Raw genomic sequence first — 17353 nt, forward strand, 5'->3', positions numbered from 1 at the left:
GTCTTGGCGCTAAGATAAATCCTTTCCAGCTTTGTAACCGTGTCTGATGTTTATTCGGAGAATAGCCATGTTTTTACTTCCTTTCTAAAGGTTTCTAAAGATGGACAGGTTTTTATGTTCAGAGGCAGTTGATTCCATGTACGTGCTGCATGTATCAGGAAACTTCTCCCTCCCCAGTTGGCTCTTTTAAATCTGGGAACAGCAATTAGTTTAATCTGGCCCGATCTCAGAGGTCTCATGGGTTCATACTGTTTCAAATGGTCCCTCAAAAATGGTGATCCTTTTCCCTGTAGTGCCTTATAGGTTAGACAGAGTGTTTTAAATGTCACCCTCTTTTCAATTGGCAGCCAATGTAGATTTTTCAGTCTGTGTCTGGTTGGCTCAAACCTGGGTATGTCTAGAACCAGTCTAGCTGCTGCATTTTGCAGGCGTTGTAATTTATCTGTGATCCTTTTCCTGGCTCCGGCATATAGACCATTTCCATAGTCGAATCTTGCTAATGCTAATGCTGTTACTACCGTTTTACGAGAATCTCGTGGTAGATATGGAAATAGTTTTTTTATCATTTTTAAAATGTACCAGAGTGATGATGACAGCTTATTGGCTTGAGCTTCAAATGATAAATTCATATCAAGGGTGAAACCCTTGGGAACAAATGAAGAAAAGAGATATCCACGCTTGTGTTACCTTGTCAACATAGGTTTGTACGGGGAAGAGACTGTATTTCACAAAGTAAGCAAGCCATGCCCATAATTGAATGTAAACAAAGGTTAAATGAGTTGACGGCAACAACGGATTTAGAATAAGCATTTAACAGGTAGCATGGTTGTTCCTCTGGAGGTTTATGTGCAGAATGACTATTCACTCAATATTTATCAGATGGGTTCAGGCAATTTATAATGCCTCTGCATGAAAAAAGTTCTGATCATTAGTATGTTGCCTACATTGATTTCATTTCATTGGGTACTATGCCTCAAAGCTGACTTTTGTCACCAATGCTGCATGATTTATACCAGGGACCGTTTATCTGAAGGCTAAATGTGAGAAATACGTTACACCACATTTAGCCCCCTGGAGTTTTTGTTTACGAACGACTGGGCATATTATCAACGGCCAGCGATAATTATCGCTGGCCGTGCTTAGCGATAATTTTATTATCGCAGGTTATCTCTGGAATTTATCGCCCTGTTAGTGTGTTATTAACAACGCGTTACTCAAGGCTTATAAAAATTCCAGAGATAGCGAGGTTATCGCAGTTTTGCAGGGAACATAGCTGGTTTTCCAGGGATGTTCCCTGCAAAAACGGCGATAACCTTGCTGATACGACCCACAGGGTTGTATCATCATAATCCACCCCAATGTTAGGCATAGGTAAGTCTGCATTTTAGAAGACGTTAGTTTTTAAAGCAAACAGCAGTTTTCTCCAAAAACTAAAGTGTGCTAAAATGCTGGGGAAGCCTTGTAAATATTGCGATGTGAACATCAGCGATACTTACTAGGTTGTCCATCCAGGGTACGCCCAGTGACGTACCCTGGTGTCACTGGGCATGTCCTGGTGTCATTAGAGATACAAAGGGAGGCGTTGGGAAAAAGGGTGCTAACATGCGATTATGCATGTTAGCACCCTCTTGTAAATAGGGTGATGGTTTTATATCCGCTTTTTTGGCTTTTTAAGCCAAAAAAGTGGAGATAAAGCCCTTGTAATTATGCCCCTACCTTTCTTTATGGACTCCTGCACTGAGCTAGTCTCTCTTCCTGGATCAACCTCACTGTAAGCTTGTATAATTCATTTGGATTGTTATTTGACAATGTCTGTCTTTTAAGATAAGGTTCAATGTTACACAGGTAGGGTAAGAGACTCTGGGCTGGTTGCATGTGAACAAGTGTGCACACACGTATGCACATATGCACTGTCTGCACATGTGAGACTACTGTCTAAATCAGCATCATGTCTGTGCACATGTAACCTGCCAAAGAAGGGAGACTTTAGAGATTGGGGATGATCTGAGCAGGTTTTTTAATGTGAGTGGGTATTAATACTGTAAGTAGGACATCTGTAGTGAATACTGAACAGTGTGTGGACTTCACTATATTATAGACTATGGCCACATTCTGCACCGAAGCACCCAGGGACTAGAATTCATTTCTCCCTGTCCTGTGGTGCAGGCTGCCTTCCAGGATCTTGTGTGGAGAGGTCTTGCAGGAGGAGAAGACCCTCGACTTGCTCTTCCTCGGGTGCGCTGCACCTGGGAAACAAGGAAGCCATGGGACCTGGATGGGGCAGGCAGGGAGAGCACATTGCATTTGGACACTGGGGTGCTGATTTAAATCTGCATGGTGTCTGCACATAGGTAACCTGTCAAAGAAGGGACCCTTTATGGATTGGTGATGACCTGGGCAGGTCTTATAATGTGAGTTATGTTATGATGAATTTTTAGAGTGCACGTTCACCCCAGGGTTTCTTGGTGCTGTGTGCCGCTGGGGAACCCGTCCTGGCTTTCCCTGTGAGATGGTCCCTATTGAGCATCCCCAAGGTGAAGCCAGGCATCCCCGGCAGCGAGGGGGCCGTTGTGGAGATTAAGCAAGCTATTGCCCAGAGTTGCAGCATGGGCCCCATGGTTAGAGAGGCACCGAGGCGAGATTTATCGAGCCCGCTGACATTGGTTCCGTACCCTGCCGCGTCGGGGATTGAACCCTGGTCCCGGGCCGACCTCTGCTTCTGGGTCTGCCGCCTCTAACTGGTGAGCCACACTTCTGCAAGTGTAGGGATTACAGAAAGGTCTGTGTACTTCACTCTAGCTAGGGGCATATTCTGTACCAAGGTACAGTTTTGACATAGTTAGGTCTTAAGACTTGGTCGATGTACCAGTATTTTGATAAATTAGGATATCAAATGCAGATCTGATATTAATTTCCCCTCATCTGCACTACTTGAAATGTATTATTCTCCTATGACTTAACTGCTAATGACATCCAAGCCTTTGAATCACCCTTCTCTGCCAAGGAATTACTCTGATTGACAGCTTGGTGTTATAAGACCACCCCCAAACAATAGGGCCATTAGCCAGTATTAAGGCCTACGTCTAGGAGAGGAGAGGAAGAATAGAATCTGTCTGTGCTAATTACTTTTCTAGATGGGAAGGTTCAACCCCACAAATACACAAGGGGGTAGCAGGACCTCTGGAACTAGTCACAGAAGGGGCTGCCTTTTGATGGTATGGAGGGAAGAGACTGTGGCAATTAAGAGCAGGACTTAGGCTCCCAGATATGTTCTTTCAACAGGTCGCTTAAGTGTGCCATCTTCAAAATTCCCAAAATGCTGTGCATGAGGATTGAAGCAGGCGTACATACGATGTATCACCCTTGGATGGATAGAGGTGCCTACCTTCTAGAACTTTTCACCCCATGTTAAAAACCCCTTCATAAGGGAAACACTTTGGAGAACAATGTGGACCTGGATAAGAACTGCAGGAGGAATGCCCAGCTGGAATACAGAAGGTAACTGATCCCTTTTGGGAACATGGACTCAAGAGCTTCTGATTTCAGCTGGCACCTAGGGTCTACTGGGACTACTGTGCCAGTTCTGATTTCATCTGGCTCCTAGGGTCTACTGGGACTACTGTGTCAGTTCTGATTTCAGCTGGCACCTAGGGTCTACTGGGACTACTGTGCCAGTTCTGATTTCATCTGGCTCCTAGGGTCTACTGGGACTACTGTGTCAGTTCTGATTTCATCTGGCTCCTAGGGTCTACTGGGACTACTGTGTCAGTTCTGATTTCAGCTGGCACCTAGGTTCTACTTGGACTACTGTGTTAGTTCTGATTTCAGCTGGCACCTAGGGTCTACTTGGACTACTGTGTCAGTTTTGATTTCATCTGGCTCCTAGGGTCTACTTGGACTACTGTGTCAGTTCTGATTTCATCTGGCTCCTAGGGTCTACTGGGACTACTGTGTCAGTTCTGATTTCAGCTGGCACCTAGGGTCTACTGGGACTACTGCGCCAGTTCTGATTTCAGCTGGCACCTAGGGTCTACTGGGACTACTGCGCCAGTTCTGATTGCAATCTACTGGGACTACTGTGCCAGTTCTGATTTCATCTGGCTCCTACAGTCTACCGGGACTACTGTGAGAGAGCGCAATTTGAATAAAAAGTATATCCGAACCATATTCACAAGCATATAACGCAAACGTAGAAACTGTAACGTGAAATTGACACTTATAGTATAAAGTTAGCAGATGTAACCAAAGTAATATAGGAAATGTATTCTGTATTAGCTTTAGAAAATGCATTAGGATTAAGAAGCCCGTATGCATAGTGGGCTAATGTAGAAATGTATAGAAATGCTTACGAACATTAGAACGTGCAAAGTAGAATTCATGTACGTGTGTAACTTTAAATGGAGAAAGCGGAGAAATGTAAATGAAGAAATGTGCAGAGCATATATAGAACGATGTGACGAACGAGAATATAACTTTATATATTCTATGTAAAATGCATTCACTTATAATCAAAGGATTTGCTAAATGCGATTATATATAAATGTGTGTTAAAGGTTATACTGTGTAGAAGAGTTTGTAGGAATGTTAGAAGAGTTTGGTCATGTGTGATTTTAACCTGACTGACCAAGGGTTCGCAGGAGTGTAGTCCGCTGTATGTAATTTAGTGGGCTCACAGGAGTCGTGAATAGCCTTGATCTGAATGTGCGAGCCAAAGAGTCTAAGGTCTTGTTAGATTTAAGGTGACAATGCTGGACGAAGTTTATGGCCTAAACGTGAGAGGAGACGCTTGGAATTTGAGTCTTGTTTTGAAATGACCGTTCACAGGACCAAAGAAGGTTAAGAATATAGTCGTAAAGAGTAGAGTTCTGCTGAGGTGATAGACTTTTGCTCCGAAAGTGTCAAATGAAATGTCAATGAAGTCACCAGCAAGAAGACGAAGATGGCGTCTAAGAAGAAGGGTCAACTTAACGGATGAAGCTATGGAAAGAGCCAGAAAGGACATCATGGGAAAGTACGTGGTGGGCGTCAAAGGGGCGTTCCATCCATACTGTGATTGTGTATTTTAGGGACAGCACCCTGGGGAGGAAAGCAAGCAAGTTAGGAACAGCGAAGCGAAGGGCGAATAGGAGGAACAGCAAGAACGCAGATGACTTGAGCAGATGCGCTGAGAGAGATCAGAGCGCAAGAGAGCAGTAGGCCGAGGACCCTTAGAGAGCGGATGGGTAGGCAGAGAGGGTACTGCTTCTCAAACATAGGTTACCATTAGAGGCTAAGAGAGTTTGAACTTCTTTGGAAGTCAAACTGCTGACACCTTTTTTAGGTAAGGAACTTGCGAAGTAGGGATGTCACCTAGCATAGAGTAGGGACAGATTTAACTTGTTTTTCTCTTTCTTTAGATGACGCAACGGAACCACATTGTGTCTATGCTTTTTAATTTGTTGATTCTGGAACTGATTTTAACTGTATTCGTTTGTAGACTGAGGTTCTTTAGGGAATATATGTTCCTTCTAGTTCCTGTATACTTATTGAATCTTATCCTGAGAGGATTGTATTTGCAACTTTTCTTAATTTTATATTAAACCTTTTAAACTTTATCAGTTGTAAGTGGTTCTTCAGAGTTGTGTCAGTTTATGGGGTTTATCTAACCTATGCGGGGATTGTCTTCTACTCAATGACAGAAAATAATCGATCCAAAATTTGACGAATGAGATAGGTATCAAAGTGATCAGAAAAGGTATTAAAATCTCATTCCCCGCAGTTGGTAGCAGAGAAAGATGGTTTTCTTCTTGAGGAAGACAACCTAGGTCAGGTTTAGATTACCCCAAGGTCCCTAGTCATCGACGACCAGAAGAAGAATCCCTGCCGAAGAAGGTGCTGACGGTGCGTCGAGAGAAAAGCAGCAGAGTCGGTCGAGAGTGAGTATAAGGGTCATGCGTTTTAAGATTGCGGTGTTTTATGTTGTACCTGTGTTGTAATGTCAAGCGGGGTTGAATGCCTGTAGTGTGATTGAGGGAAGGTTGTGAGCGCGCGCAACCGGATAAAATCTTAAGTTCAAGGAGAGCTTAAGTGGTTCGGGTGTATCGAACACCCAGAGTAATTGTCTACCATTTTAAATGGGGTCATGAGGTACCATTGATCGCCCGACAGACCGATGATAGGGGGAGCGTAAGAGTGAGTGTATGAGTAACGGACGCTGGTCGTACGTTTACTGTGTGTAAGTAACCTATCAATTAAGGCGAGCGTCTGAAGTGAGAGGAAGACGTCTCGCCAGTTGAGGTGACAATTACAGTTAGACTGTGGACGTACAGTCAGAGAAAAGTGATCGCTTGGACGGAAGTAGTCATTTTTCGGTGTATGAATGAGACGCTTGCAAGACCGCGAGACGAGCTGAGAAAGGAGGGGAACTGCTGCAGAGGGGACGAGTGACGTCAGTGTAGAACCGCGCTGGGATAGGCCGATTAGCGAGAGTCGCACAGGGATTGGTGGTTTGTCATCGGGACGTAAATAAGGAAGAGAAATAAAGGAAAATCGTTAGATTATCGAAAATGAAGTGTTTTAAACGTTTAAGGGCAATCTTTAGAAGAGATAGAAGAAACTTATATGCAGGAGAAGAAGCTCCACCAGAAGGCACACCAGCTTATCATATGGCAGTAAATGTAGGCTTACACTCAATACTATGGATCTCTGAGTGGAATAAGCTAACAGAAGGGAATAAGGAACTGACGTTCCCGAGATACGGGACGTTTAAGCTAGAAGTATTGAACCAACTGAAAGCGGTAATGCTCGCAACGAGACCTCTACCGAGGCCAACACAGTTCGAAGCTCTTAGTGCATGGTTTAGAGCAGCACACGAAAAAAGCGTGAGTAGACGTCAAGAAAGAGTGAGACGATCGGTAAAAGCAGTGCAGGATGCAAAATGGGACGATGAAGCTAAAAAGTGGAGGGTGCAAAGGATAGAAGCAGACAAACTGTTCACAATGCTAGAAGCTACGGGAGAAAAGAAACCTCTTGAAGAAGATGAGGATAGCGAGCCAGATGAGGATCTGATAGAGAGACTATTAATGGATAGACCACCTCCGTACAACAGAGAAGCCGAAAGTCCCGAACTACAGCAAGGGGACGGAGCTAGATGGGGGGAATATAAACCGCTCCCAGTAACAGAGTGGGATACCAAGAAAGGTGAGGAAGTACCTCAATCTAGTCCCGAACAGAGAGTAGTAGGAAGATTCGTGGTCCAGAAGGTGCCAGAAACGCAACATGCAAGGTCGTATCAAATGCCAGATGCTCTACAAGTACCTGTTGCCATAGGCCCTATAGTGTCAATCTACAACCCAGAGGGGGTCCAGCAGGAGGAACAGGCACGATGGGACAGGGAAAGGGCAGAGATGGAGAATAGGAATAACACGATAAATCCTCAGAGGCAGTTGCTAGGACCAATGAGTCGGAGTACCTCATTAGATTCCGCAACGGGTCCCTGGATAGAACAAGGGGGTCAAAGAGGACAGATAGATTTGAGGGGACCGAAACCGAAATCCTATAAGGAATTAAGGGAATATCTGAGAGAATGGGATGCTGCCGAAGAGACTCAGAATAAAAGATTAGAAACAGAAGCAGAATGGAGAGATCAGGATAACAGGGTCCTCTCTCATTGTGGAGCTGGCGAAAGCAGCCCGGAGTGGGAGAGAGGGAGTCAAGGAAGCAGAGGAGATACTTGCCATACTACCAGTGGCAATAGGCAAATGTGCGACGACAGGAGTGCAGGGTGTGGGGGAGTGCCTCGCGTCATCCTTAGTGAGGGAGAACGAAGGACGCAGGAGTACCGAAATAGTTTCAGGTGCACTCACCATGCCCCGGACGAAAATGTGCGACATTGGAATCACGGGAACATGGAGAGTCGCGAAGGGTCTCGCCATGCATCCGGTGATCACGGACGAAGTCATGAGAACATAGGGAGTCGCGAAACGTCTCGCCATGCATCCGGTGATCACGAACGAGATCGCGGGAACATGGAAGACCGTGAAGGACCTTATCGGTTATTGAGCGACACCAGACAGCAAGGGATTTGCAGTGATACAGAACAGAACGGAGGATCCTATATTGTATCTAGAGAAACCGAGCCGAAAAGACGGAATGTAGTGATGGGGAATGGATCAATGTTCCACCATACCCCAAGGGAAGATAGAAAAGCTTGGGATCTAGAGAGGTGGGAACAAAGAGATGCAAGAAGAACTCCTCATAACTCACCTGTGCTCAGACGTAGGGCGCATAGTGGAGGTGAGAGGGGTGTGAGCGAACAACCTAGGACTGACGTACTGAGAGCTGAAATAAAAGCAAGACGGCTTGATGTAATGAGTTTGAAATCAGACTTGGATGAAATAATAGACGGCACAGTGGCAATGGAAAGGTTAGAGCTGTATGAACCAGATGAAATACTGTTTCTATCTAAGGATGTTACTCGGAAAGCAAGGTCAGCTCATGAAAAAATTATCTGAATTGGCAGACAGGTATATGATAGACATGTCACGAACTAAAGCTTTACAGGGCAACCATAGGCTAAATTGCACGGATCAGGATCTAGATGAGCGTAGGACGATTGGGCTAAAAGTACACATAAAGGAACTGATCCTGTGTATCAGAGTATGGAGGGATCTGGATAAATGGGAGGAAAGATGGTCCAAGAGGGGATCCGTCAGAAGGAGTACACTTGCGAGGTCCCAGGATGGAGAGCTAATGCGAATGGAAGCTTTCCCTTTGCGAGAAATCGCGAATGGAAACTACGTCCATGTGCCCTGGAGTAGGGGGGATTTAGCGGCATTTACTAATTCCTTTCCAAAGCTTAGAGAGAACCCCGTCGAGTGGTATAAGGAGGTAGAGAGATTCGTGAAGATCTCTAAGGTGCTGTGGATCGATTTGAACACCTTGTTCGATATCGTAGTGCCCGGAGATTTGTGGACGGCATGCAAACTTAGTGTTGAATGGCCCGCTTGTGAGCCTCCGAGGGATGCCCGGACAAACGGTCCATCAGATAGGGTCATGGAAAAATACGAGAGAGTAATAGCATGGTTAAAAGAGAAAGTGCCGGTGCAAGACATAGACTGGGTTAAGATAGATCGAACAACTCAGGAACCTAAAGAGACCGTTCATGAGTTCTATGAGAGATTGCTGAAAGCATTCAAACAGTACAGTGGGTTAGACGTAATGGATCCCAAAGACATAGGACAGTTTGTGTCGAAGTTTGTTCTAGGATTGAGACCAGACATAAGCCTGATGATTCAACAGCATTTGATTTGTTGGCAGAACAAACCTTTAGATGAGATTCTGAGGTATGCAAGGTACTGTAGCGATGAAATAGATTCGAAGGCAAAGAAACTTAAGGAAAAGCTGATGTTGGTACAGATGCAATCAGCTAGAAAGGTTGGACAGCGGCAACAGGGAACAGGAACGCCAGGAAAGAAACAGAATAATCAAAACAGAGATGAGGAAGAAAGACCGAGACCGAGAATAGATATCGCGACACTGAAAAAGACAACGAGGTGCCATCAGTGTAACGAGGTGGGACATTGGAGACGCGAGTGTCCTTATAATGTCGAGACAGGGGAATTAGAACAGGAGGAAGATGAGGTTCAGAACAACGTAATTAAGGGAGCAGCAGTCCCGAAGGGAAAGTTTGTCAAAGGGGGGACTCAGACTCCTCGAGCCCCGTTTCCTTAACCGCCTCGCATTACAAATGGAGGGAAAACCTACAGACAAATGCCATTGTTCGTAGGAGGAGAAGAATGCTACTACGTTGATCCTCTTACAGGGCAACGAGTGAATAGGGAAGAAGACTGTACTCTAGGAGCAGCCCTGGAAGTAGATCAGAGAGGACCATACGTAGAGGCTGAAGTGGCTGGATGTCCTACAACCTTTTTGGTGGATACGGGGGCCACTCGATCCACTTTGAGATCAGCGGTAGTCCCAGGTCTGCCAATGTCGGGAGAGACGATTCAGGTGGTAGGAGTCGCAAACAGGAGAATGACGAATCCTCTGACAGAACCAGTGTCAGTGAGGATAGGGAATTACAGTGACGAACATCAGTTTGTGATCTGTGATTCTAGCCCTGTGTGTTTGCTAGGAAGAGATCTGTTGTGTAAACTGAACTGCACAATATATTGCACACCTGAAGGAGTAGAAGTGCAGACCAACGATGATGATGCCGATTTTAAGGTTGTAAACTCGCAGGAATGCGTGGAACTATATCCTACCTTAACAGTGGAGGAGCTTCCACAGGACTTGAGAGAGAAAGTGTCAGCTGAGGTGTGGGATTTCACGGGAGAAGAAATAGGATTGATCAAAGGGGTAGAACCAGTAAAGATCATGGTAAGACCCAATGCCGAGTATCCAAGAACACCACAATATAAGTTGACACCGGAGACGATTGCAGGAATAAAGCCTGTGATCGAATCCATGATTAAACAGGGAATACTGAAGGAGATCGTGGGAAGTCCATGGTACTCCCCGATTATGGGTTTGCAGAAACCTAGTGGAAAATACAGAATAGTGCAGGACCTTCGAAAGATTAATTATATTGTTGTCTCATGTTGTCCAGTGGTACCGAATCCATCAGTAATATTGTTTCAGATACCGTTCCAAGCTGAATGGTTCACAGTGATAGACTTGTGCCAGGCTTTCTTTTCGATTCCTTTAGACGAGGAGAGCCAGTATTTGTTCGCTTTTAAGCTGGAAAATCGCGTTTTAACATGGTGTCGTATTCCCCAGGGGTATACAGAAAGCCCATCGATTTTTAACCAGCTACTGAAGAAAAATCTTGAAAGTCTAGTACTGCCCAAGAATTCGGTTCTGGTCCAGTACATAGACAACCTCCTAGTTGCGTCAGAAACTGAGGAAGCTTGCAAAGTAGACACCATCACCTTATTAAATCACTTGGCCGAGAACGGACACAAGGTGTCTCCAAGTAAATTGCAGTATTGTCTGACTGAAGTGCAATACTTGGGCCACAGGATTGAAAAGGGAAAACGGAAGGTGTCTCCAGACAGAATAGAGGCGATTATGAAAATTAACGCGCCTAAAACACAGAGAAGTCAGGATGTTCCTAGGCATGGTCGGTTATTGTCGACAGTGGATAGCCAACTTTTCACTGAAGGCAAAACCGTTATTACAACTGACGCACAAAGGAGTAAGTGATCCGGTACCATGGGACAAAGATTGTTTGATGGCGTTTTTGCAGCTGAGGGAGGACTTGTGTCGTGCCCCGGCTTTGGGAATGCCTGATTACACAAAACCATTCTTGCTTTACTGCTGCGAAAGAGAGGGTTGCGCTTTAGCAGTTTTGGCCCAGATACACGGAGATGCGCGTAGGCCAGTTGCTTATTTTTCGGCTACATTAGACCCAGTAGCCGCAGCGTTGCCCGGATGTCTCAAATCCGTAGCTGCAACGGGTGTCAGCATTGAACGATGTGAAAGTGTGCTAATGGGACATCAGTTAGTGGTGTACGTACCGCATTCTGTGGAATTGTTAATGACCAGGACTAAGACTCAGCATCTGACGAATAGCAGGCTCACACGCTACGAGCAAGTCATATTGGCTGCCGAGAATGTGACCCTAAAGAGATGCTCCGTCTTGAATCCTGCTACTTTGATGCCACTTCCAAATGAGATTGATGATGAAATTTGTACAGATCATGACTGCCTTGATGTGACTGAACTATGCACCAAACCGAGACCTGATATCGTAGATGAGCCATTGACTGACCCCGATGAAATATTCTTTGTTGATGGTTCATGCGTAAGAGACGATATCGGTCAGCTGAGAGCAGCTTATGCAGTTTGTACAATTACCAGAGTTGTAGAAGCCGCTTGCCTGGAAGGAGTACACTCCGCTCAGGTAGCTGAAATTATTGCTTTGACGCGTGCCTGTTTAGCAGAAAACAAAATTCGAGTCACCATATACACCGATAGCCAGTATGGTTTCGGGGTAGTTCACGATTACGGGCAGTTATGGTCTCAAAGAGGTTACATGACCTCCTCGGGTTCTCCCATTAGGAATGGAGAATTCGTGAGATTATTGTTAGAAGCATTGCAAGGTCCGACAGCCATAGCGGTTGTCAAATGTGCCGCGCACACGAAGAATGTAGATTTTGTGTCGCAAGGCAACCGTTACGCAGATGAAGTAGCGCGTTACTGCGCAGAACAGGGATATTCTCACACCAATGTAGAAGTGGGGGGAATACAAGAAAGAACTTAATTAACATTGTTGTTAGACACTGTAGATACGTGGGACGAATTAAAATGTGTTCAGGAAAATGCACCAGATGATGAGAAAAAGGGCTGGGAAACAGCTGGATGTACTAAAAGTGAAATGAACTTTTGGATCTCTGCAGATGGGAGAGCAGTTTTACCAAATGAACTTGTTAGTCCAATGGCAAGGAAATTGCATGGATCAGCACACATAGGTAGAGATGCCATGGTGAGAGTATTCAGACAAACATGGTTTAATCCGAAATTTAGAGTAGCGGCAGAAGCAGTATGTCAGCGATGTGCGATCTGTTAGCAACTAAACGTAGGAAAGAGAACACCAGTCACATTGAGTCACATAGGAAGGTCTGGGGGGCCTTTCAATAGAATGCAGCTTGATTTCATCGAAATGCCTAAATGCAATAGACTCAGATACGTTTTAGTGATTGTCTGTATATTTTCTAGATGGGTTGAAGCTTACCCTACACGTAGGTGCGATACACTCACAGTAGCGAAATCGTTACTTAGAGAACTGATACCGAGGTTTGGGGTGCCATCCTCTTTGGAATCGGACAGAGGAACTCATTTTAACAGCGAAATAGTGAAGATGCTATGTTCAGCTTTGAGTATCGATCAGAAGCTCCATTGCAGCTATCGACCAGAAGCTTCAGGGATTGTAGAGCAAATCAACAGTACAATCAAGTCCAGACTCGCCAAAGTTTGTTCATCGACATCCCTGAGTTGGCCAGACGCACTTCCATTGGTTCTTATGAGCATACGTAGCACACCAGATAGAAAAACAGGTCTCTCTCCACACGAGGTGCTAATGGGGAGAGCTATGAGATTGCCATCGGTTCCGACTGCAGCGTTATTGAACATCACAGACGATTTGATCTTGGACTACTGCAAGGGACTATCTGATGCCATTAATTCTGTGTCCCTCCAGGTCCAGGCTGCAGAGGTTCCATCAGCACAAGACTTGTGCCATGACCTGTGTCCGGGGGACTGGGTCCTGGTGAAGAAACATGTCAGGAAGAACTGTCTAGACGTGCGCTGGCGAGGACCATTCCAGGTCATACTAGTTACGAACACTGCAGTAAAGTGTGGAGGCTTGCCCAACTGGATACACGCCTCACACACTCGAAGAGTGCCAACACCTCTAGAAGAAACAGCTCCTCTCTCGGATGAGAATCCAGCGGAAAGCGGAGAAGCCATAGAGGGGGAAAGCCAAGCTGTAGAGGTGATCGAAGAGGCTGAGCCTGTGTCGGAACAGGTTGACGACGGTCAGGACACTAGTGGGACCGAAGTCGCCTCAGGAGAAGAAAGTAACTGGGAGTTCGAATCAGATACCGAACAAGCTGTGAGTGATCAAGAGACAAGTCCAAGAACAAGGAGCAGGAGGACAAGGAGTGACGAAGCTAGTTGGCCGGAGAGAAGGAGAAGGCCAAGCTTAAAAGCACATCAAGAGAGAACCCTTGTCCCGATCTCTGAAGAGTCGGATCAAGAAGAAGAAACTACGGATTCAGGCTCTGAGAGTCCGAGAAGATCAAGAAGGGTACGTGTGCCCTGCAGAAGGTACGCCACCCCAGAGTGGACTTATCTAGCAGATGTCTTGGGGACAGAAATCTGGGAGAGTGAGAGAAGTGAAAGTGATCGATCTCGATCCATTTGTGGCAGTGGAGATATGGATGTTGACGCCTGGAATCGAGACTGAGGGGTTAATGACTTTCACACTCCCCATACCCCCTTACCTGAGTCGGATCAAAGATCTAGTGCTAAATCGATTACAGTTTCCGACTTTTGGTCATCAAATACCAGAAGAAGAAGAAAAAGTAATTCGTTTAGAGTTATTGGAACATGTTATTAAAGCTGCAGGTACGAGAATAATTGTAGATGCATAAAGACTTTTGTGTTAAGTAATAAAGAAGAAGATAACCTAGAGCCGAGTGGAAAGAAGAATAAAAGTTAGGGATTACATTTAGAGGACGGAGAAGGGTTAGGGTTGTCTGTTGCTGAAGATAAAAAAGACATTGTTGTGCAAAGAGACTTTTGTTAATAAAAAGCACTTTACAGACTGAGAAGGCAAATAAAGCAAAACCAAGACTGAAACAGAAAAACTTTTCTTCGAAAAAGAACGAGCTACGCTGTTTGATAACATGGAGAACGGCAACCCAAACCGAAAAGCCAAATGCATAATAGGTACACTAATAGCAGTAGTAATTTTTCTCATTATTACAGTAGTGACCATATCATACATAGTAGGACATGAAAGTGATAAAGAAACAGCAGATGTAAAGCCTGTAACGACTTTGAAACCTGCTCTTGTTGGGAAGAAGGAGGAGAGCAATTTTATTCGTGAAAAGGCGTTACTGGCAGATGAAGCTCGTAGGTTACACGTAGACGAGTCACAGGGAAATTTTAGATCAAATGCATATGCCAAGCTATTGTACGAGTATATCGATGCCATGGAGGCCAAAGATTGCTATGTTTGTATGCAATTGCCGGCTTCTGTAGATGAAGGCATCAGATATCATCATCTCCCACTGACTTATGGGATAACATGTAGTTTACTGCTCAGTATATTTTATGGTAGAGAAGGGTTCAAGTACTACTTTTCAAATTATGATTCGGTACTGCCTGAAGTTCCAAATTATAAACAAATGAATAAGTGGGACTATTATAAAAAGGAGGATAGATTAGCCAAATTCTTTCTTCCTTGGGATACATTAGATACTTCATATGCACGCAGAAATAATCTGACTTGCTAAGTGTCAGAGATAGAGAAAAGGTTCATAGGACAAGTAGATGACCGATACAGAAGGCAGAAGATTCTAAAAATGTCAGGACAGCGGAAAACTGATTGGACCGAAGAAGAAAAAGCACATAAAAAGAAAGGTAGCAATGGTCCAATAGCTTTGGATAGAACGCAAAAAGGAAAGTTATGTTTAACTCGAAGCAAGACATATTACGAGAGTGTATTTGTAGGTGAAGTAAATTGCGAACATGCTTTTAGATTAGAGTACTATACGAAAGATTTTATGAAAGGGATGCAAGCTATTCCTAATGTATATTTTGTATGTGGAAGAAATGCCTATGTAAAACTGCCTGACAATTGGTATGGTTCGTGTTACTTGGCAATTGTCTTCCCCAAGATATATCATGCAAAGGATTTAGCGATCATAGAAGGAAAGGCTTCGACAAGAGCGAAAAGAGAAGTAGGAGATGCTGAAGTAGTTGGAGACATATTCGGAGCGATGTTTCCTATGTTAGGCTTAATACTTAACGATGTTAAGATCAGGAGACTAGCCAAAGTCGTAGATAGATTATCTGCAAGTACTGCAAGGTCATTGATGCTAGTAGAAGGCGAGATGCAATCGATTAGAGCAATGGTTCTTCAGAATCGCCTTGCTTTAGATGTTCTGCTAGCGAAAGAGGGCGGAGTTTGCAAGGCTTTGAAGGTCCAGGAATGTTGTACTTATATTCCTGATAATTCAAAACCACTGGAGAAAGTCATACAAAACATTACAGAGATACATCAAGAAATAGAAGATTTAACAAAAATAAATGTTTGGGAAAAAGTAGGTCATGGAGTAGGAAAGGTTGGAAGTTGGTTTGCCAACCTTGGTAAAAGCGTTGTGTGGTACATATTGAAACCTGTTTTAATAGTATTAATTTGCATAATTACATTGTTAGGGTTAGTGAAACTGTACAAATGGTATAGGTCGAACCGGTTACAAAGGTCCATGAGAGAACAAGAAAGGAGATTAGCTGCTTTACAAGACCAACAGTATAAAAGTTTAAGAGCTCTCGAAACGATAAAAAGAGGGAATCTTGTAACTAGTTCTGTGTAAAGGTGTTATTCAAATTGCATTTAGTGATGACCCCTAGAGGTCATCAAAGGGGGGAACTGAGAGAGCGCAATTTGAATAAAAAGTATATCCGAACCATATTCACAAGCATATAACGCAAACGTAGAAACTGTAACGTGAAATTGACACTTATAGTATAAAGTTAGCAGATGTAACCAAAGTAATATAGGAAATGTATTCTGTATTAGCTTTAGAAAATGCATTAGGATTAAGAAGCCCATATGCATAGTGGGCTAATGTAGAAATGTATAGAAATGCTTACGAACATTAGAACGTGCAAAGTAGAATTCATGTACGTGTGTAACTTTAAATGGAGAAAGCGGAGAAATGTAAATGAAGAAATGTGCAGAGCATATATAGAACGATGTGACGAACGAGAATATAACTTTATATATTCTATGTAAAATGTATTCACTTATAATCAAAGGATTTGCTAAATGCGATTATATATAAATGTGTGTTAAAGGTTATACTGTGTAGAAGAGTTTGTAGGAATGTTAGAAGAGTTTGGTCATGTGTGATTTTAACCTGACTGACCAAGGGTTCGCAGGAGTGTAGTCCGCTGTATGTAATTTAGTGGGCTCACAGGAGTCGTGAATAGCCTTGATCTGAATGTGCGAGCCAAAGAGTCTAAGGTCTTGTTAGATTTAAGGTGACAATGCTGGACGAAGTTTATGGCCTAAACGTGAGAGGAGACGCTTGGAATTTGAGTCTTGTTTTGAAATGACCGTTCACAGGACCAAAGAAGGTTAAGAATATAGTCGTAAAGAGTAGAGTTCTGCTGAGGTGATAGACTTTTGCTCCGAAAGTGTCAAATGAAATGTCAATGAAGTCACCAGCAAGAAGACGAAGATGGCGTCTAAGAAGAAGGGTCAACTTAACGGACGACGCGAAGAGATGAAGCTATGGAAAGAGCCAGAAATGACATCATGGGAAAGTACGTGGTGGGCGTCAAAGGGGCGTTCCACCCATACTGTGATTGTGTATTTTAGGGACAGCACCCTGGGGAGGAAAGCAAGCAAGTTAGGAACAGTGAAGCGAAGGGCGAATAGGAGGAACAGCAAGAGCGCAGATGACTTGAGCAGATGCGCTGAGAGAGATCAGAGCGCAAGAGAGCAGTAGGCCGAGGACCCTTAGAGAGCGGATGGGTAGGCAGAGAGGGTACTGCTTCTCAAACATAGGTTACCATTAGAGGTTAAGAGAGTTTGAACTTCTTTGGAAGTCAAACTGCTGACACCTTTTTTAGGTAA

The 17353-nt window shown here is 44.2% G+C and overlaps 1 protein-coding gene across 1 annotated transcript in view; it reads left to right on the forward strand.

The window, feature by feature from the left end:
- The window catches only part of TMTC1 (transmembrane O-mannosyltransferase targeting cadherins 1), a 1524654-nt gene that overhangs the window by 864152 nt on the left and 643149 nt on the right, over nt 1-17353 (forward strand). The gene's annotated exons all lie outside the window — the stretch shown is intronic.

This window comes from Lissotriton vulgaris, chromosome 1_2 (assembly GCF_964263255.1).
Source record: "Lissotriton vulgaris chromosome 1_2, aLisVul1.2, whole genome shotgun sequence".
In the NCBI taxonomy this organism is placed as follows: Eukaryota; Metazoa; Chordata; class Amphibia; order Caudata; family Salamandridae; genus Lissotriton; species Lissotriton vulgaris.